We start from the raw sequence: 22,556 nt of genomic DNA on the forward strand, positions 1-22,556 counted from the left end.
GGTGTTGGTCCGAAATGCAATGAGCCCTGTGGTATAACGTTTTGATGAGAGAATTATTTTGAGTCGGGTGGTGGTGGGAATCAGGTTTCAAGTAGGAATCTGTGTGGGTGGGTTTCCTGTAGACAGAATGTCCCAATGAGCCATTGGGTCTCCTCTTAAACAGAACATCCAAGAATCTGTTTCGAATTCAGATTCTGTTTAAGGCCAGCCTATCTTTAATCTCAGAGAGGATAAGGCTACTCCGATTTGAACTCGATACTTTAGACAGGACTCTCCTACAAGCTCATTTAATGTTAACACAAAAAATGTCACCTTCTGATTGGAACCACATAGACAACATGACTGCTTCTTCTGCTGATTCACTATCAGTCAAATGCAAAGCTAACCTGATTTCTAAATTCAACCACCTATCAAAGGAGAACCCAGTCCCACATATAACAAAACTAGACGTTAACAAAATCGTCAATAATCAGAGTAGCACCCCGATTTCGGACAATCTGAAAACAGTACTGGCTAGAGGACTAAATTTTGCTGTCACCCCAAAACATATACCTGTAGATGATACAATCTCTCAGGTCGATGTAGCCCTCAAAGGCGTAGGACACATCCAAGCAGACGTTGCGAGAGCTGAAATATCCACTATTCTTAAGAATGCTAATAAACCCATTAGCAACATCAGCAAAAATGAACGCTCTGAACTCGCGAATTTAAAAAAACAGAAATGATATAGTCATCCTCTCAGCCGACAAAGGCAACGGTAATGTAATTATGGATAAAGATTCATACAACAACAAAATCCAGAACCTGCTCAACGATGGAAGTTACTCAAAATTAAAAATTACCCTACTAATAGCCTAACGATATAAGCCAACAAGATCATCACAAGTTCGACCTCCCTAATCGAACCAACTAAACGTCCCTCCCTAAAACCTTCTGCTGCAAGACCCGCTAGATTCTATGGTCTTCCCAAGATTCATAAAGAAGGCACCCCACTACGACCCATCGTATCCACGATCAACTCCCCTACCTACAAGCTAGCCCGTTTTCTGTCAGATACCTTGCTGCCTTTCACTAGCAAGACCTCTTCAGCAGTACTTAACTCAACCCAATTGGTCTCTATGGTCAAAGACGTTGTACTGTCCCCTGACGATATCCTTGTCAGCTTCGATGTGGTCTCTCTGTTCACCAAGGTCCCAGTACCTGATACCATTGAAATAATAAAAAATTTGGTCCAACATGGACTGGACCCCAATACACCTGCGCTGGTTAAGCACTGCCTTACCAATACCTATTTTACTTGGAATGGCACCTTCTACAAACAAAATGAGGGTACCCCCTTGGGTTCTCCCTTGTCACCAGTGATAGCCAATGTTTTCATGGAGAAATTTGAATCAGACGCCATCCAGACTTCCACCCTCAGACCTTCCCTGTGGAAGAGATATGTAGATGACACTTTCGTCATTTGGCCACATGGCCTCCCAGCCTTGAACCTTTTCCTAGACCACATCAATTCCAGACATCCCGCCATTAAATTCACCATGGAAGTGGAGAAATATGGCAAGCTGCCATTCTTGGATGTTCTGTTTGAGAGGAGACCTGATGGCTCACTGGGACATTCTGTCTACAAGAAACCCACCCACACAGATTTCTACTTGAAACCTGATTCCCACCACCACCCGTCTCAAAATAATTCTCTCATCAAAACGTTATACCACAGGGCTCATTGCATTTTGGACCAACACCACCTGACCAGTGAATTAAAACATGTACATCTGGCCCTCAAGAGGAACGGATACTCTGACCGTACCATCCGCCAAGCTGTTTCTCCCTCCATACAGAAACAACCACTTGATACTCCGAACAAAACCATCACACTACCCTATATAGCAGGTGTTACTAAAAAGATCTCCAAAATTCTAAACAAACACAAGATCCTGGTCCGGTTCAATACAGTACACAAAATTCGTGACCTGATCCCATCCGTGAAGGATGTCAATCCTGACTTACATTACCCCGGGGTTTACAAATTGAGTTGCACCTGTGATGATTGCTATATCGGGGAGACGAAACGACATCTCTGACCGAATTCGCGAGCACAAATCAGATTTGGAACATGGCAGACCGAATTCTTTTGCCGTAGCTGGTCACTGTTACAACGCTGTGGGTGATCACGATATAGTTTTCTCCGATACCAAGGTTCTCTGCAAACCCACGGGTTTTTATCAGAGATTTGTCCACGAAGCAATTCAGATTTACAAATACAGACAATTTCAACCGAAAAGATGGTTACAAATTAAGCAATCTTTGGAAAGATGTTCTAAATCATACCAAACATTAAACTAATTTTCAATGGTACAGTATATTTATTCAAGTAGTGGTATCGCAAACTTTCACAGCAGCTTATTTCCCTTCACACCAACATTTGGAAACTCCCCCCCCCCCCCCCCCCCCGTGCCGGTCCTCTACGTGCATTTTATGCTAATTCCTTTGTCAAAGCGTTTTTTTGTTTTCTCCCACACAGCTTAAAGGACACGACCTGGGCTTGGCTGTCTTCACTCCAACGCTGTCCTCTGGACAGTATGGTCCCCTTCACCTAATGAAGGCCACTTGTGTTGTGGCCGAAACGTCGTGATTTTTGTTTTATTTTTTTACCTTCGTAACTTTACCGAATAGAACCAAAGGGCATGGATCCTTGCAGTCACAAAAGCTTCAAATCTATAACGTACCATATACATACACAAATACTAAGCTATTGTGAAAGTCCGGCATGCCGTTTGTCCATTTGTCCATCAACAAAGTTACAAGAAGCTTCCATAAGTCCAAAAAGTTCTAGAAAGTGGAGGGTGAATAGTTGATGTAAAAGGTTTCCGAAAAATGTCGACCCCGCTCAAGACATATTTTTACCCCCCCCCCCCCCACGTAAGCATATATACCTACACACCCTAAATACAATAGGGTGAGTAGTATCTAGTGACTCTATAGTAGTATCTGACTCTACAGTAGTATCTGGCTCTACACTAGTATATACTGAATTTATAGTAGCATCTCTTGACTCTATAGTAGTATCTACTGACTCTATAGTAGTTTCTACTGACTCTGTAGGAGTATCTACTGACTCTGATGTTGTATCTAGTGACTATACAGTAGTATCTACTGAGCCCAGAAGTAGCCACTGACTGTATAGTAGTAGCTACTTACTGTAGTAGTATCTACTGACTCTGATGTTGTATCCACTGACTTACAGTAGTATCTACTGAGCCCAAAAGTAGCCATTGACTGTATAGTAATATCTACTGACTGTAGTAGTAGCTATTGACCATAGTAGTACCTACTGACCCTACAGTAGTATCTACCGACTCTATAGTAGCAACTACGAACTCTATAGTCGTATCTGCTGACTCTATAGAAGTATCCACTGAATCTGCAGTAGTATCTAATGATTCTAGTAGTACCTACTAGAATTATGGTAGTATCTATTGACTCTATGTTAGTATCTACTGATTATAGTAGTAACTACTAACTCCATAGTAGTATCTGCTGACTATAGTAGTATCTGCCGACTCTATAGCAGTATCTGCTGACTCTATAGCAGTATCTACTGACTCTATAGTCGCATCTACCGACGCTGCAGCAGTATATACTGACTATAGTGGTATCTAATGACTAGTATTATCTACTGACTATAGTATCTACTGACTCTACGGTAGTATCTACCAACTCAATAGTAGTATCTATCGAATCTATGGTAGTAACTACTAACTCTACAGTAGTATATACTGACTATATAGTAGTATCTACTGACTACATAGCAGTATCTACTGGTAGTAGTAGTATCTACTGACTGTAGTAGTATCTACTGACTCTATAGTTGTATCTGCCAACTCTATAGTAGTATAAACCAACTCTATGTTCGTAAATACTGACTGCAGTAGTATATAATGACTATAGTAGTATCTACTGAATCTATAGTATCTATTGACTCTATAGTAGTATCCACTGACTATAGTAGTAATTACTAACTCTATAGCAGTATCTACTGACTCTAACGTAGTATTTGCAGACTCTATAGCAGTATCTGCTGACTCTACAGCAGTATCTACTGAATCTATAGTCGTATCTACCGACTCTACGGTAGTATGTACCGACTCTATAGTAGCATCTACCGGCTCTATAGTAGTGCCGACTGACTATAAAGTAGTATCTACAGACAATATAGTAGTATCTGCTAACTTTAGAAGTACCTACTAACGCTACAGTAGTAACTATTGACACTATAGTAGTATCTACTGACTGTAGTAGTATTAACAAACCATAGTAGTATCTACTAACTCTACAGTAGTACATACTGACTCGGAAATAGTATTTACTAACTATATAGTAGTATCAACTGACTGTAGCAGTATTTACTGACCGTAGTGGTATCTACTAACTGTGATAGTATCTGTTGACTATATAGCAGTATCTACTTACTCCATAGTCGTATTAACCGACTCTGCAGCAGTATATACTGGCTATAGTGGTATCTCCCGACTCTAGTATTATCTACTGACTCTATAGTAGTATCTACCGACTGTATAACAGTGACTACTAACTCTATAGTAGTATCCACTGACTATAGTAGTAACTACTAACGCTACAGTAATATGTACTGACTCTAGAGTAGTATCTACTGACCAATAGTAATTACTGAATGTAGTAGTATATACTAACTCTACAGAAGTACCTACTGACTCTATAGTAGTACCTACTGACCGTAGTAATATCTACTGAATCTCTAGTAGTATCTACTGACTCTAGTATTATCTACTGACTCTATAGCAGTATCTACCGACTCTACGGGAGTATTGATCGACTCTATATTAGTGTAGTGGATTCAACAAAGTCGCAGACGTACTCTTAGGAGGCAACACATTTATCACTACATTAGTATGTACTGACTATAGTAGTATCTACTAACTTTATAGTAGTATCTACCAACTTGATAGCAGTATATACTGACTATAGTGGTAGCTAGTAAATCTATATGAGCATCGACTAGCACAACAGTAGTATATACTGACTGTAGTAGTATCTACTATCACTACATTGGTATATACTGACTATAGTAGTATCTACTTACTGTAGTATCTACCGACTCTAAAATAGTATCCATCTACTCTATTGTAGTATCTACTAACTCGATAGCAGTATCTGCTATCAGTGCAGGTGTTTATACTGATCATAGTAGTATCTACTAACTCTATAGTAGTATCTACCGACTCCATAGTCGTATTTACCGACTCTATAATAGTATATATTGACTCTATAATAGTATCCACTAACTATACCAAGTTCCGTGGTGAGGCCTAGTCCTGTGGAGAGCCCCCGGCCTTGCAGCCGGCCGTGGCAGTACCTAGGCAGGCTGGGGCTGGGCTGCTATACTTTTTTTATATGTAAACCCACAGTTTGTCAGCTAAAAGCGTCACAAGTGTGTGTACACAGACAGACTGACAGACAAAAAGTGACTTTTATAGATGAGTTTATATGGGAGTATATGGGTCTCTATGGGAGTATACAGGTCTCTATTTGAGTATTCTATGGTTCTTTCGGTAAAGTCACGTAGATAGAAAAAAATATAATAATAATTAAAATGAAAATAAAGTTAATAAAAATACAAAATATATCACGAAATTTTGATCGCAACACAAGAAATCGCCATCAGGAGAAAAAAGAGGGGGAAATCTGCTGAGACAGACTGTTTATAAAGGTTTAGAGATAGGTGGGGGAGCTAATTATAATGGGAGTCAATGATAACTATATGTGTTGTTGCATGTCTGAGTGAATGTATATAACCATGCAACAACACATATAGAGACCTATAGAACTGCTTCTTGTTGTGTTTAGTTTGTTGTCCTTCTCCCGCACTTCTGATTAGGACAATTGACTACATACGGTGTGAGGGAAGTTTAACAGATATACATAGACTCGCAGATAGACCCATAGGCTAACCACACAGAGCCCCAAAGACTCACAGATACCCATAGTTTGTCGTCCTTCCCCCGCATCTCCAAGTAGCACAGTTGGGTATGTACAGTGTGAAAGAAGTGCAACATACATACATAGACACAGAGACCCAAAGACTGGCATAAATTTTCGATTGAACACTCATTTCTTGACAACTGATTTTTGCATTTAGATTTTTGTCCTTTCCCTGCACCTCCGATTATTACGGGTGGCTACATACGGTGCGAAATAAATTCAACACACATACATACGTACAATGTATTGATACCCAATCCCATACCGCGGTACCTCGCCATGACGTTCTCAAATATTTTACGTTGCACGGCGAATGGTAAAACACCAGGTGAGGCCCAAGCGTTAGCGTCCAATGACTGACTCCAAAATCTTTCATGTGTACTCTATTAAGTAACCCTTTTCCATTCTGACAATGTCTGCAAGTCGTAGGGTGGGTCCCATTTACTGGTGAATCTCAGATTGTGCAAGCGGCTCAGCATTAATTTTATTTTAGAGAGGCGCCGCTGTTTTGAAGAAAATTGTTATTCACTGCAGAGAACTGTATCGACACGACCACACTCTACAATAGCTGGCGCCAAACTGTGCCACATGCTCTCCCCACATGGCCATGCAGGAGCCTCGGTAGAAATGAAGATATTTTATTAAATTTTTTCTTCCGGTTCATCGTAATTGAATCAGAATAAAAAAACTGATGATGTACACGTACGTCATCGGAATGGGAAAGGGTGGTAAAAACATTTTTCTGACATACCATATCTATGGCGACATTTTTTTATACAAGTGTAGAGGTGTTAACTACGCGCTGTTGCGTAACCTGCGTTGCCACCAGGGCAGTGCAGCATTACCCCTGGGTACAACGGTTGGGGTCAGTCGAGGTGAAACGGATCGTGGTCAGGGTTTGGTGCGAACCAATCAGACGGTTCCACGTGGGAATGTATGATTGGTTCTACCTGGCCACGAAGGGGTATAAGACGGGTGACCCAACGGACCTCGGGGAGTTCTCTCCCTGCACGAAGATAGAAGACTGGGCTGAAGCCTAGCTAGGACCCTGGACCAGCCTTTCAGCCCTTCTAAGGGCTAAGGCTCGGCATACCCAGTGGTCAGGACCCACCGGGCCAGCGGTGGGTCAGATAGCCTCCCCTAGGTCCTAGCCGGAGGACTAGGATAGCGGTAGACGTGTGAGTCCCGCCAAGTCCGGAGGTTGTACCTCCTTAGGTATCAAGGAGGTTAGCGGTAGACGTGAGAGTCCCGCCAGGTCCGGAGGCTGTACCTCCCTAGGGTATCGGGTGAGGGGACCGAATATCCCTCTGTGTGTGTTAAGCGTTGTATAAGGAAATAATACAATAAACAGAGTGTGCCTCCTAAAGAAGTCTGCTCGTCCTTACAACACTACAACTGTAGTCAGAAGTGGTTGGAAATGGAAACCAGAAGTTCAGCCCACGCGCGGAGCCAGAACGAAGATAACGCTGTCTCACCTGCAAGCACCGCCAGCTCCGCTGAAAACGCTGCCGCGTTGACTGCCGCCCAGCCACCGGTTGAGCAGCCGGTTGCTCCCCCTGCCATGGGGGACGGACTCAGGGCAGCACACGGCCGTCTCGCTCAACTCCTACACGCCGCGGCCTCCATTCTCGAAGAGATCAACTTGGAGGTTGCGGGCAGGCCGAGTCAACCGCCGGCAGACGTTCCCGCCATCGGCCGGGGCAGACATTTTGATTTTCCCGCCGGGGAACCACGTGATTCTGCCGGAAGCAGAAGCCAGGGGCATCCTGGGAACGCGGGGGGCCAATCACAACCCGCAACGTCATCAGCCCGCGACGCTGCGAATTCAAGTTCCTCAGCGGACGCCGCGTCATCACTGTACCGACACGGTACAGTAGACTCTATCGGCCGGGAAATCGCCGATCTCCGGCTCGAGACGGTACAAGCTGAGGGGGAGACGACGTCCGCCCTCCAACAACGCCTGCCCATCTTCCGAGAATTCACCACATCTGAAGGGGGCGATTGGGCGGCGTTCCAGCGTCGCTTCCTGAGCCACCAAGAGATGGTGGGCTGGTCGGACGCACAGGCGCTCCGAGCACTACCGGCCACTTTGGATGACGACGCTCTCGCCTCGCTCCTCACCATCCCCAGGCAACAAAGTGCGACTCTTCAATCGGCCCTCCGACGGATGTCCGACGTGTACGGGCCTCCATCCGACATCCGCAGCCGATTTTACGACAGGCGACGCCGCCGTAAAGAGTCTCCGTTGGCATTCCGGACCGCTCTACTGGCGATGGCAAGAGCGGGTTACCCTCGCATGGACGACGAGGCCATCGATGCCATCGTTCTCCAGAAGATGCTGGAGCTGGCGCGCGAGCTGCGCATCGTCATCCAAGCGGTGGACGACGACGGTATGTGCTCGCTACGAGCCGCTCGGTGCATCCACGCACATCTGCTGCTCCACACGGAATCGACCATCGCCGCCTCGGCTTCAACGTCGGAGCCTGCCAGCAGGGACGCCAAGTTCTCCCCCGACCGGGCCTTCATGGCGACCAGGTCAACGGGCCGGCGATCGTCCGACCACGCTGGTCGCCGCAACGACCAGCAGCGGGGACGGCCTGCTCCACGCGGCGACGTGACGTGCTTCAACTGTGGCCGACGAGGCCACATCTCCTCTGACTGCCGTGCGCCTCGACGACGCCCCTCCGCATCCCAGGGCCAGGACTACAGGACGTCCACGGCATCGCGGCAAAACCAGGCAAGTCGCGACGCCTCTCACGCTCGGCCCTCATTCACACCATACACACTGCAATGCACCATAAGAAGGGCTCGCGATTTGGCGTGTGATGGGGGGTATTCTGGCGTTTGTTCGCGGCCACTCGGACCTGGGCAGTGGTCTGAGTTGGCCCATAGGGTAGTCGCGGCGACGGCAGGTTCGTCCGTGGTTGTCGGATCAATCGAGGGTGTGGAATTTCGCGTGTTGGTCGATACTGGTGCGTCGGCTACGATCATTTCGGATCTGATTTACAATATACTGCCCGTACGATGCCGCCCCTTGGAACGGGTTTCTATCCCGTGTTTCGCCGCTAATGGCAGTTCACTTGGCATTATTGGGCAAATTCGGGCGCAAATTTCGATTGGAGACATTAAATTGGCAGGGCCTATTTTGGTCTCTTCTTCCCTCGCCGTGCCGTCTTTGTTAGGCACTGATTTTCTCGCGAAAATGCCTATTAAGATCCTTGTAGATCAAGGCTGCATCGAACTCCCGTCGGGTCGACGGATGGCGTTCTTGCCCACACCCTCACATCCGCGCATGGCTAGTGCCTCGGTGCAGGCGTTTGTTGCGAGCACAGTCCGCATTCCGCCAGGGACACAAATGCTCGTGCCCTTGCAACTTAAAAAACCGCTAGCCCCGGAGGCCTCGGCACATGGCATTTTGCTGGGGCCTTCAAACGCAGCTGCTAAGGGGTTAGATTTGGTGGCTGCACAGACCCTCGTAGCAGCCGACAGGGAGCCGTTCTTGCAGGTTTTGAATGTCGGATTGTCCACAACCGTCATTCCGCAAGGAACTGTGCTCGCTCACGCGACCCCGGTGCCGTTGGGGACCGGAGTCGCGGGACACGTGCATGACACGCCGCAGGTCCCACCTCCTTCCGAATCGGATGAGATGGTTGGACGCGCTCTGCACAGACACGGGTGATCTGTCTCATTCGCAGCGAATTAAATTGCGCGCTCTTCTGCGAGAATTTTCCGATGTCTTTAGTAAATCTAAATTTGATATTGGCTGCACCAAGCTGCTGCGTCACCACATTGATACTGGTGACGCTGCCCCGATTCGACAAAACCCGTTTCGGCTTAGCCCGGTGGAGAAACAGCATGTTAAATCGGCTGTGGATGACATGCTGAAGGCCGATATAATTTCTCCCTCCACTAGTCCCTGGGGTGCTCCAATAGTGCTGGTCAAAAAGCACGATGGCAGTCTCCGTTTTTGCGTTGATTTTCGGCGCCTAAATAAAATCTTGGTAGCGGACGCCTACCCTCTCCCTCGTATGGACGAGTCATTGGATGCCCTGGCAGGGGCGCACTATTTCTCCACCTTGGACCTTCTGTCGGGGTTTTGGCAACTCCCCCTCGACGAATCGTCAAAACCTAAGACTGCTTTTCGGACACCACAGGGCCTTTTTGAGTTTAATAGATTGCCCATGGGTCTCCACTCGGCCCCAGCGACGTTCCAGAGGCTCATGGAGCTGGTCCTCGCTGGGCTCCAGTGGGACTCATGTCTCATTTATCTTGACGACGTCATCGTCTTTAGCCGCACGTTCGGCGAACACATCGAACGGCTGCGTGCTGTCTTCTTGAAAATGCGGGCCGCTAACTTGAAATTCAAGCCGCAGAAGTGTCACCTTCTGCGTGAGTCTATGCGCTATCTGGGCCACATAGTTAGCTGCTCGGGCATCTCTACCGACCCTGAAAAAACCAAATGTGTTCAACATTGGCCGACCCCTACATCTGCGGGCGATGTTCATAGTTTTATTGGTTTTGCGTCGTACTACCGCCGGTTTGTTGCTGCCTTCGCGACGATTGCCAAGCCGCTCCACGCCCTTACGTCAAAAGGGGTGGCGTTTCATTGGGGGGACGCAGAACAGGCTGCGTTAGACTCCTTGCGGAACGCGCTCGTGACGGCACCGTCCCTTGCGTACCCCGATTTTTCCATGCCATTCGTGTTGGACACCGACGCTAGCAATACGGGGTTTGGGGGTGTTCTGTCCCAAAAAGTTGATGGCATTGAAAGGGTTGTTGCCTATGGTAGCAGAGTCTTGTCTCTTGCTGAACAAAGATACTGTGTGACCAGACGTGAGCTGCTGGCCATTGTTTTTTTTATTCAGCAATACAGGCCGTACCTGTATGGTCAGCATTTTACCGTGCGATCTGATCATTCGGCTTTACAGTACGCTCTGCGGGTTGACCAACCGTCCGGGCAGCTTTCTCGGTGGCTCGAAGTCCTTCAGGACTACGATTTCAATGTCACTTACCGTAGGGGTGCACAACACACGAATGCCGATGCGTTGTCTCGCCTTCCGCCGGCTCAAAAATGTGCGTGTTTTTTGGGCTCGGGCCGTTGTAAGCCGCCACTGCCTGCGCAGGTCGCGCTTCTCACAACGGTGTCAGCTGCACTGCCCGCCGCCTCAGCGCCGATGTTGGATCATGCAGATCCAATGGCCAGTGACGATTTGCTGGGGCTAACTTTGGCCGAATGGGGTCGGCACCAGGGCGAGGACATGTCGTTATTGAGGTTGCGTCGCCACGCGAATAATGCGGTTCCAAGACAGGGCAAATTTAATTCATTTGTCATGAAGCGCGGCTTGTTGATACATTGGGATGCTGACTCGTGTCAACATAAAATCGTCGTGCCATCCGCTTTGCGATGCAAGGCCGTATGGGCGGCGCATGAGCGTTTATTGCACCTGGGTGTTCATAAGACCATTGGGTTGTTGCGGTTGCAATTTTTCTGGCCGGGCATGCTGCGCGACGTCACTGACATTTTGCTGGGATGCACCCATTGTGCGCAACGTAAACCGCCGGCTAAACCGGCATGTCCACCCCTGCAACCCATTTCGGTCTCTCGTATAAATGAGTTGGTGGCTCTCGATATTTTGGGCCCTTTTCCTACTACGCCACGGGGTAATAAGTACCTTCTGGTTGGGGTAGAGTATTTTACACGGTGGCCTATGGCCTGGGCCCTCCCCAACCAGTCGGCGGCGGCCGTTGTGGATGCCTTTGTTCAAGGCTACGTCCTGGACAAGGGCGCACCAGAACGGTTGCTGACCGATCAGGGAAGAAATTTTTCTGGAGCCTTGCTGACTGATGTGTGCCGCCTGTTGGGCACTAAGAAAGTGCGCACTTCGCCCTACCATCCCCAGACCGACGGCATGGTGGAGCGCCTTCATAGAACTCTCACCGCTATGTTATGCCATCAGGTCGATGAATCCCACCTCGATTGGGACTTGCAGGTTCCGGGGGTCCTCGCCGCATACCGTATGGCACCTCACGCGGCGACGGGATTTTCCCCGTTCTTTCTAATGTACGGCAGGGATGCCTTTCCTCCCGCCGACGTTCGGCTGGAAATCGAACAGCCACCGCAAAAGTCAAAGCTCGTTGACCACTTGCGATTCAACCTCCGTAAGTTGGCCGAGGCACGGGAGGCCGCCATTGAAAATTCGGCTTCCCGCCAACGGGCGAATTTGCGACTGCGGGACCCTCGGTTGTACACGCATCGGTGGGCACCGGGAGACAGGGCATGGCTCCACTGCCCCCAGGTGCCGGTGTCCACGTCGGCCAAACTCCTCAGACCATGGCGAGGCCCGGTTGAGGTAGTGGAAGTCCTGCGTCCCCAATGTGTTAAAATTAGCTGGGGACGGCGTCGCTGGTGCGTTCACCCCTCTCGGTTAAAACCCTTCGTCACGCCACGCGTCCCTCCACAACACACACGACATGGGGGCCGAGTGTGCGACGCGTCCGACGAGCCGGATGTTGCCCCGTTGGTGCCTAACCCGCAGCGCAGGCGTCTCATTCCTCCTGCAGATGACGCGGGAGTGACGGCTCCATGCAGGCCACGTTCGGCCTCAATGGACCGTGGAGCAGCAGGTGTCCCCGTGGAGATGCCTAAAGGCCCACCGGATGCTCTGGCTCATCCTCCTCCTTCCCTTGTGCCGCTGACAAAGCCTGCCATCCCCTACGATGGTCCCGCGAAACGCACGCACGCGCGCGAAATCTCGCCGATTGTTATGTTTTTTTGGCATGTCTAGTGCCTTGTACATACGTTATGTTGTTAAGGGGGGTATTTATCGGGGTTTAATTGTTCTTGTTGTTCGTGAGGCACACTCACAATTCTTCTACCGTTGGTAATTTCGGAGTTTCCCATTGTTGCAGCCGGGACGGCTGGAGCTTCCGAAGGAGGGGGTGATGTAGAGGTGTTAACTACGCGCTGTTGCGTAACCTGCGTTGCCACCAGGGCAGTGCAGCATTACCCCTGGGTACAACGGTTGGGGTCAGTCGAGGTGAAACGGATCGTGGCCAGGGTTTGGTGCGAACCAATCAGACGGTTCCACGTGGGAATGTATGATTGGTTCTACCTGGCCACGAAGGGGTATAAGACGGGTGACCCAACGGACCTCGGGGAGTTCTCTCCCTGCACGAAGATAGAAGACTGGGCTGAAGCCTAGCTAGGACCCTGGACCAGCCTTTCAGCCCTTCTAAGGGCTAAGGCTCGGCATACCCAGTGGTCAGGACCCACCGGGCCAGCGGTGGGTCAGATAGCCTCCCCTAGGTCCTAGCCGGAGGACTAGGATAGCGGTAGACGTGTGAGTCCCGCCAAGTCCGGAGGTTGTACCTCCTTAGGTATCAAGGAGGTTAGCGGTAGACGTGAGAGTCCCGCCAGGTCCGGAGGCTGTACCTCCCTAGGGTATCGGGTGAGGGGACCGAATATCCCTCTGTGTGTGTTAAGCGTTGTATAAGGAAATAATACAATAAACAGCGTGTGCCTCCTAAAGAAGTCTGCTCGTCCTTACAACACTACACAAGTGTAGTGGCATAGAATAATAGTAGTGTAGCAGCATATCGCTGGCTGCTGGCAGGGAAGGGGATCTGCAGCTTCGGCAGCCCTGATGTCAGCAGACCAGGTTATACACCAGAAGGGGATCTAGGGGAATGGTCACAGAAGGCACACACCAAGAACCCGCTGGTAGGTTCTAGAAAGGAGGCATGGCTGGGGGCGGAGCCAGGCCACGCTGACAGTATAAGAAGGGCCCCTGTAGGGGACCTTGGGGCTGTCATATGGAGTGGAATCCCCATCGTGCTGCTGAAGTTTTCACCATTCTTCTCGTAGTTGTTCACCATCTTTGTCGTCATCTCTGTCTTCACCATCTCGGGGCGTCACCAGTCAGGCAGCCTACCAACTGCCTTGAATTAGTAACGTTGCTAATCATAGATGGACTTATTATAAAAGTGTTAACCCCAATGGTGCTTGTTAATAAAGAAGTGCCTTCAACTCTTAGTGCCTCTGAGTTAGTCAATACACAAGTGTAGAGTGAAATACGTGGTGCGAACAGTTAACTAAGGGCAACTGAGGACAAACAGGTGCGCGTGTGCAACATGAGGTTTGCACGGACAGACCGCCAGTTGTTAAGGGGCAAAGCAGATGCAAACGGGGTCAACTGGTTTTGCACGTTGAGACCGGAGGTCTTGCCAGGGAGACGGGAGATAAGGGTTGATTGATGGGTCAACAGGCGCCGGCCTGGTGAGAGCTTAAAGAGACACACAAGAGGTCTCGGATAATTAGCAGAGGGATATAAGGGTGTGAGTGGAGGGGGAGTTGTTGCTGGAGACGAAGAGTGAAGACATCTCGCCACTGCCGCTCTAGCCGTCAACGGGACCTGAACCCTCACACCGTCGCCGGGTGGGTTTTGGCTGATCTCCCTGCCCGGGACAGACGCATGAGAGAGTCTGAGGGAGCATAGGTGAGGGCAGCGGTGGAGATGTAGAGCTGCTGTGTGCGGAGACGCTGTGTGCGGAGACGCTGTGTGCAGAGTCGCTGAGAGCAGAGTCGCTGAGAGCAGAGCTGCTGAGTGCAGGATAAGTGAGGTGAAAGGTAGAAAAGAGTGCGGAGAAGTTAAACACGTGACCATATAGATAGTTATAGGAGTGCCTTAAACTGGTGCAAGAATAGGTGAATAAAGTGTAAGCAGGTGACTTGTAACAATGTGTCGGTGTGAGTAATTTTTGAAGACACTACACAAGTGTAAACTATTCTTACATGATAAACTAATAATGTATAATATAAAAGGTGAGAATATATCTTAATACATACATTTTTATCTTACTATTCACACCTAAAACTATGGTACATGAATAATATATTGTACTGTATGTTATATTTCTTTATATGCGGCGCAAAGCAGTTGTTGTACAGGGCAGGTGGGTACGTAGGTTGGTATATGGGTGGGTAGGTGGGTTGGGTGGATAGATAGGTGGGTATGTAGGTATGTGTGGGTGGGTATGTAGGTAGGTAGATGGGTAGGTAGTGAGGGAAAAAAGTATTTGATCCCTGCTGATTTTGTACGTTTGTCCACTGACGAAGAAATGATCAGTCTATAATTTTAACGGTAGGTTTATTTGATTAGTGAGAGAAAATAACAAGAAAATCCAGAAAAACGCATGTCAAAAATGTTATAAATTGATTTGCATTTTAATGAGGGAAATAAGTATTTGACCCCCTCTCAATCAGAAAAATTTCTGGCTCCCAGGTGTCTTTTATAGAGATAACGAGCTGAGATTAGGAGCACACTCTTAAAGGGAGTGCTCCTAATCTCAGCTTGTTACCTGTATAAAAGACACCTGTCCACAGAAGCAATCAATCAATCTGATTCCTAACTCTCCACCATGGCCAAGACGAATGAGCTTTCCAAGGATGTCAGGGACAAGATTGTAGACCTACACAAGGCTAGAATGGGCTACAAGACCATTGCCAAGCAGCTTGGTGAGAAGGTGACAACAGTTGGTGCGATTATTCTCAAATGGAAGAAACACAAAAGAACTGTCAATCTCCCTCGGCCTGGGGCTCCATCCAAGATCTCACCTCGTGGAGTTGCAATTATCATGAGAAGGGTGAGGAATCAGCCCAGAACTACACGGGAGGATCTTGTCAATGATCTCAAGGCAGCTGGGACCATAGTCACCAAGAAAACAATTGGTAACACACTACGCCATGAAGGACTGAAATCCTGCAGCGCCTGCAAGGTCCCCCTGCTCAAGAAATCACATATACATGCCCGTCTGAAGTTTGCCAGTGAACATCTGAATGATTCAGAGGACAACTGGGTGAAAGTGTTGTGGTCAGATGAGACCAAAATGGAGCTCTTTGGCATTAACTCAACTCGCCGTGTTTAGAGGAGGAATGCTGCCTATGACCCCAAGAACACCATCCCCACCATCAAACATGGAGGTGGAAACATTATGCTTTGGGGGTTTTTCTAAGGGGACAGGACAACTACCGCACCCATCAACATTTACAGTTGTGGATTCACTCTTCAGCACACCGGTGGGCTAAAGTAGTGAACTATTTGTCTTTTGTCAACGTGACACTTGTTTGCTGATTGGCCGTGTCGGGTGGTGAAGGGTTACGACACATTTATAAATAACGCGATCTAACCCAAAAACCTTTATGAATATTGGTCGCGAAAGCCTACGTGTTAAACTAGTGTATTACTATCTATAATAAACGTTTCGGGCAATGGCCTTTCATTGTGGCATAAATGATTGGAAGGGTCTCACCTCAAGCTTGGAAGGCTGCAGTTATCAACCAGCGGTGATCGCCAGCATTCCACTCGATCAGCTGGGCTCGTGTGTATGAGTCTGAATGAGTATGTTAGTCTGAGTGTGTGTGAGACTATGTAAGAATGTATGTTTAAGTGTGTAAGTCTGAGTGAGTGCGTGTGACTATATTTTTGTGAGTGTGTTATGTGACCGTGCGTGAGTATGTGAGAGTGTGACAATGTTTACTTGTGTGAGCGAGTGTGTTTATGTGTTTGAGTCTAAGTGAGTGAGCGAGTCTACGTCAGAGTGTAAGTTTACGTGCGAGTCTGAGTGTGTTTTAGTCTGTCTCGTGTCTCTGTGTCAAATCTTGATATCTTCTTGTCTGGATCTATCTTAATCTCCCCGTGTATGTCTCTCCCCGTGTCTCTGTGCTCAGCTGGAGTGTACATTCCCATGCAGGGTTGGGCTGTATTCAGCACCTCATTACACACACTAAATCTAGAAAAACCTGTTTTTGGTTTTGAACAAAATTCAACACAACACTCAAAACGAGGCACCCGGATAGCACGGAACTTGAAAGTTCTCCCGACAGAATTGTATTTTTTTCATCTCCCAAAGAACAAAGATGCTATTAAATTTTTAAGGTATACATTTCCACATCAGCCTCTTCGTTATCATTAATGGCCAGGTCGCTTCTGAAAAATAAGTTAAGATAGATCAGTGGGCTTTATCTAGTAAACAAAAGTTTAGTTTTAATTGTATATTTAAAAGTGATGTTTTTACCTTTCCTATACTTTGCACTCCTATCGTGTTTTTGTATTGTTGTAACGTTATAAACGCGTGCCCCTAGCGGACATCTGTGAAAAAGAGTTTCATTCCTCATCGGATTCCTCCAGTATGAATACAGATTTTTATTATATGACTAACATAAGATTAAAACTAACATAAACATATTTAAGAATCACAGTTGAGACAAAAAGCGTTATATAGTCCTCGACTTATGAACACTTAGTTCCTGACACCGGTTCGTAAGTCGAACTGTTTGTAAGTCGAAACAAAACAATGTACTGTATTTAAACGCCAATACGGTGTTATGAAATAATGTTACGTTTCAGGAAAAATGGAAGCATTGTTTAACTCACAAATAAGAAGAAATTGTACATTTGCATGTAACAGTGGAAAACAATACTCTATTGCGAATAAAACGTAAAATAAAGTAACATTAATGAATAAAAATCTGTTTTACGTTCATTTACCTTGAGTCCTGATGCTGGCTTGCTTGTCGGAAAGGGCCCAATGAGTAACAACAATTGCACACACACACACAAAGGCAGACACACACATGGGGCACGCTTGTATGTCTGTCTTTGGGGAAAGTGTTGTTAGCGAGCAGCACCGATGAAAGCCGAAACGGCACATAAGGAGGTGAGTGGCTAGCACTACGCACTGCTGCCTTTGTCTCCCCAGTGGCGATGTTTACACACTGCAGCAAGTAATAATTTGAGGCCAAGTCAACCTAGGGGAGGCGACAGGTCCACTTTAATCGTCTACAGCATCCCAAATCAGAGAACGAGAGGAGGCTTACCGCAGCCTTCGCTCAGAGGTTCGGAGAGCCGTGAGGCACTGCAAGGATTGTTGGTGGTCGCGAGTTGCTGAGGATATGGAGTCTGCCTCACATGGCCCGCGATCACAAATCGCTCTTTAATTCCATAAAAAGTAACCTGCAGCACCACACCTATTACCATAATTCGGGGTAAAAACGGTGATCCAATCTCCGACCCCCAGGAACAGGTTTGCAGATTTGCTGAGCATTTCTGAGGTCATGGGGGATGGGAAATCCCTCAGCCTGGAAAACATCATGGGACAAAGTGGGGATGACCCTGCTGAGGCTGCGGTGCCTAAAATATGGGAAGAAGTCACCCCCTGTGAGTGGCTGGCTGAGATGCCATCTGTTGAGGAAGTACTGAAGGCGATCCAGAGCCTGAGACCAGGAAAGGCACCTCAGCGAAATGCTGAGGGAGGGTGGCGTTTGTCCACAGACTGCTCTACATGACATCATAACAGTCTGGACCACTGGACGGGTTCCGCAGGATTAGAGGGTTGTCCTGGTGGTCCCCCTCTTTAAGGTAGACCGCACATACTGTAACAACTACAGGGGCATCTCACTCCTCAGTGTGCTGGAAAAGGTCCTGGCAAGGATTATTCAGCATCGCCTTGCCAGGCACGCTGAGGAGGCTTGCAGAGCCCCAATGTGGTTTCAGGAAAGGGCAGTTCTGCACAGATGCCATATCTGTCCATCTGCTACAGCAGAGGTGTAGGGAATTCCAACAAGACCTACATCTCTGCTTTATTGACCTGGTCAAGGCCTATGATACCATCAGTAGGCCTGGGCTCTGGGTTGTTCTTCGTGCTTTCGGAGTCCCTGACCCTCTGCTCACGATCATTAAGGACCTTCATGATGGTGAGCGGACCCAGGTAAAACTACGTGGCCGGGAGTCAGAGCCATTCCCTGTACACCTTGGGGTGCGACAGGGATGTCCTCTGGCTCCCCATTATATAACATCTATTTTGACCATGTAGTTCGTGAAGCCTTTGATGGCTGGAATTTCCATCTGGTAGATACAATGGGAGGGTGATCGATGCCCGGGTGCGGTCAAGGGATGGCTCCCTATTTCTCAACCATGTTATGTATGCCGATGATCTGGTAATTGCCGCTCACTCATAGGAGGAGTTGGAGGCACTGCTGCTGAACCTGGAGCGTGCCACTAAGAGCTTACCATCAGCCCACCAAAACTAAGCACCTGCCTGGGTATGTTGTACCATCGGACACTCCACCCTCACAACTCCCAATTGGTGATGGGGTAGTTGTGGAGAGAGTGGAGAGTTTCCCATACCTGGGCAGTGTGCTCATGACCGGCTCCGGTTTGACAGCGGAGGTCTCACTCCGAATCAGTCGAGCGGCATTATCTTTTCATCGGTTGCGTAACGATGTGTGGAAGCTACCTGGTCTGTAGCTCCGCACGAAGCTTCAGGTCTTCTCGGCCATGGTCATTCCCTCCCTTCTCTAGCTTGCGAAACGTGGACCCCCCTAATGGAACATATTCGCCAGTTGGCATCATTTAGGCTGGCCTGCCTACAATCCAGCCTGGGTTTAACCAGGCTGGATTGTGTGAGCACCTCACAAATCCTTGAAAAATCTGGACAAAGTCCCATCGGTGAGCTCTTCCGGCAGGTAAGGCTGCGTTGGCTGGGTCATATAGCCCGCATGCCCAGTCAACCCATGCCTAAACATCTTTTGTTCGGTCGGATTGAGGGGGCTAAATGGGCACGGCACGGGCTCGAGAAGTGATGGAGTGATGTGGTACAGGAGGATGTGGAGCTGAGTGGACTTGCCGATGACTGGTACCAGCAGTGTCAAGATCGTCCTCTGTGGAGGAGGCTCGTAAAGGACGCTACTGGGCAGTTGGAGGCAGTCGCCCTCCAACAACAACGGAGGCGAGGTTCTAGCCATCACCCACCCCCTCGTGTGCTGTGCCAGCGTTCATAGGCGCTGCTCGCTAACTGTACTTGCCCCAACAGTCTGTAAAGGTTGTATGGGGATCGCCGTTGTTGGTGTGTGTCTGTCTTTGTGCGTGTGCGCACATATCCCCGTGTGTGTGTGCAATTGTGGGGTCTCATTGCATCCCTTCCGACAAGCAATGTATTGGCTGTACACTGGTGCACGGCATAAAATAGCACATTTTTCACAATTATTTATTTTCCTGCGATTCGAAATCCCGGTCAATGTTGTGATATGCGTCAAAATCAGTTCTCATGATGTTGAAGCGATCGTAAGATGAATGTTATTAGCAGCTGAACACGAAGCTTCACAGTCTGTTGACATATAGCGGCCAGCCTGATGACGATTGGCTCCGTGTTCCAAAGGCAGATTTGACTCATACCCTAGACTTGGTTGGACGGATCCTCGATTCCACGGACCAAAATCAACGGTCAATATTGACCATTTTAGCAAGTCTTAGTAGCCTGAATAAACCTTCGAATTGTGTGAAACTTGATGACAGGGTCAAATAAAAAGACTGATAAACAAATTTCCGTTTTAATTTTTAGATTTTACCATGTATTGAGGACCGATGCGTCATGCTGCACCAGTGTACCACGAATACGTCAATTTGTTACTTTAGTTTAAGTTTGATTTACTATAAAATATTTATTCCATGCAATTGTACAATATCTCATTTCTAAGTTTAATAATGCTTCCCTTTTTTGTTGAACCATAATATGTTTTTATTGTTCCGACTGATGAACCGTTCGACTTACGAATGGAGTCCAGGAACAGAACCCGTTCATAAGTTGAGGGCTTCCCATAACTGAAACACATTTGTAAATAACACTGTGACCTTAAAAGGAGAATATACTGGTTTGTTGAAAAGTCAAGACACATAAGATTATATTTATTTTTACAAATCACGTGCATAGGGTTATTTAATTTACTTTAGCAAATGTTCAGACTGATTTCCATTAACATTCTATCTAGATATAACTGCTCAACCCGAGCTATTGATGCTTTAATATGTGCATTGTCCTTGTACTGTCCACCTTCTACAGTTAGTCTAACACTGATGAGACAATGTTATAAAAGAGTTTGTCTCTCTTGTATAGGCCAATTAGTTTAAAGGACAATGCATACATTATTATCAAAGCATGTTTGTTTACATGTTTTACCACAAGCATGAAGTGTGGTTATTACAGTCTTGATGATGCCTCGCAATAATGGGTGTCTATTTGGTGCTTGAACATCTTAAAACCCAGTGTTATTGCCAGAAAAGGAAAAGCATATTTTCTTTTTTTTTCAGCATCGTGATGCCAGCAACAAAGCATCCCAGATATATAACTGCTCGACCCGGGTTATTAATGCTTTGATATTTGCATTGTCCTTGTACTGGTCGCCTCTTGTCGTTGTTCTCTGGTCAAACACAAAGAGTCATCCCATAGAAATCATAGACAGAGCTAAATGGAGGGCCATGATCTCCGACATCTTTGAGATTAAGTACAGCTCACATAGAGAGTTACAGACCTTCCCCGACCCGCTCTCCCTCAGACTCTGAATTTTCCTCCTGCTTCACGCTGCCTCTATCCACCTGGAGGTCATGTCCTGCAGTCGAATCTTCATCTTCAAATTTCACCTTCACTTCTTCACATTCCACCTTCACTCCTGGCCACGTTTCAAAGCTGGGATTGTCTTCTGGCTCTTGTTTTATAAGAGAAGGGCTCAGTGCAGCACTTTGACATTCAGAAGTCGATTTCACCTTCTTCTCTTTGTGGATCTTCTCATGCTTCTTTCGGTTTCCTGACACTGTAAAACCCTTCCCACACACAGTGCACTTGAAAGGCTTTTCACCAGTGTGTGTTCTCTGATGAACGTGAAGAGTTGCTGATTGTGTAAATGCCTCCCCACACACAGTGCACTTGAAGGGCTTTTCACCTGTGTGTGTTTTCCGGTGTCTGTGAAGGGATTCTGACTGTGTAAACCCCTTCCCACACACAGTGCACTTGAAGGGCTTCTCACCTGTGTGTGTTCTCTGATGAATCTGAAGAGTTCCTGACTGAGTAAACGCCTTCCCACACACAAAGCACTTGAAGGGCTTCTCACCCGTGTGTGTTCTCTGGTGCTTCTTCAAGTGTCCAGTGCGATCCGTATGGTACGAACACTGGTCGCATTGGTGCCTTTTAGCACCAGGCTGTGTCGAGGGTCTCTTCTCCATGTGAATGATTCTGCAGATAAACGTACAAAAACACCTATGAAGGCCGGCATGGCTCATAAGAAGGTGGGTGGCCAGCACCATGCCAGGCAGCCTTGGTTTCTACAGGTACTCATTTGAGGCTGAGTCGACCTAGGGTAGGCCCTTGACTGGTTCAGATAATCGTCACTTGTGTTGGCCATGAGCAGGAATCAAACTCTGGTCGCCCTGGTTCATAGCACACTACCACTCACATTTACACACAATCCTCACACACAAACAATACTCACACAATACAGTCGATGAGTTAATGTAGCCTAATTTACTAGATACTACACACATACAACGCTACTCACACACACTACTGACACACACACAATATCCACAAACACATACTCTCACACAATACTCACTCACCACGGTAACTGTGCCAGGCCAGGTGCACTTTGAGGCCACGAGAAGTGTCGAAGGGTTGCTGACAGGAAGTCATGGGCCAGACCCAGGTGCCAT

General features: G+C 47.6%; 1 protein-coding gene across 3 annotated transcripts in view; it reads right to left on the reverse strand.

Annotated features, from left to right (window-relative positions):
* Positions 1–22,556, reverse strand: part of LOC116956393 (MARVEL domain-containing protein 3-like) — a 60,702-nt gene that overhangs the window by 34,264 nt on the left and 3,882 nt on the right. For all 3 annotated transcript variants that reach the window (XM_076064816.1, XM_032977984.2, XM_076064817.1), the window contains exon 2: positions 16,327–22,080. The gene's annotated coding sequence lies outside the window, so the exon portion shown is untranslated. The remainder of the gene's footprint in view (positions 1–16,326; positions 22,081–22,556) is intronic.

This window comes from Petromyzon marinus, unplaced genomic scaffold, assembly GCF_048934315.1.
Source record: "Petromyzon marinus isolate PM22_M1 ecotype Great Lakes invasive population unplaced genomic scaffold, UKy_Petmar_22M1.pri1.0 PM_Scaffold_77, whole genome shotgun sequence".
Lineage (NCBI taxonomy): Eukaryota > Metazoa > Chordata > Hyperoartia > Petromyzontiformes > Petromyzontidae > Petromyzon > Petromyzon marinus.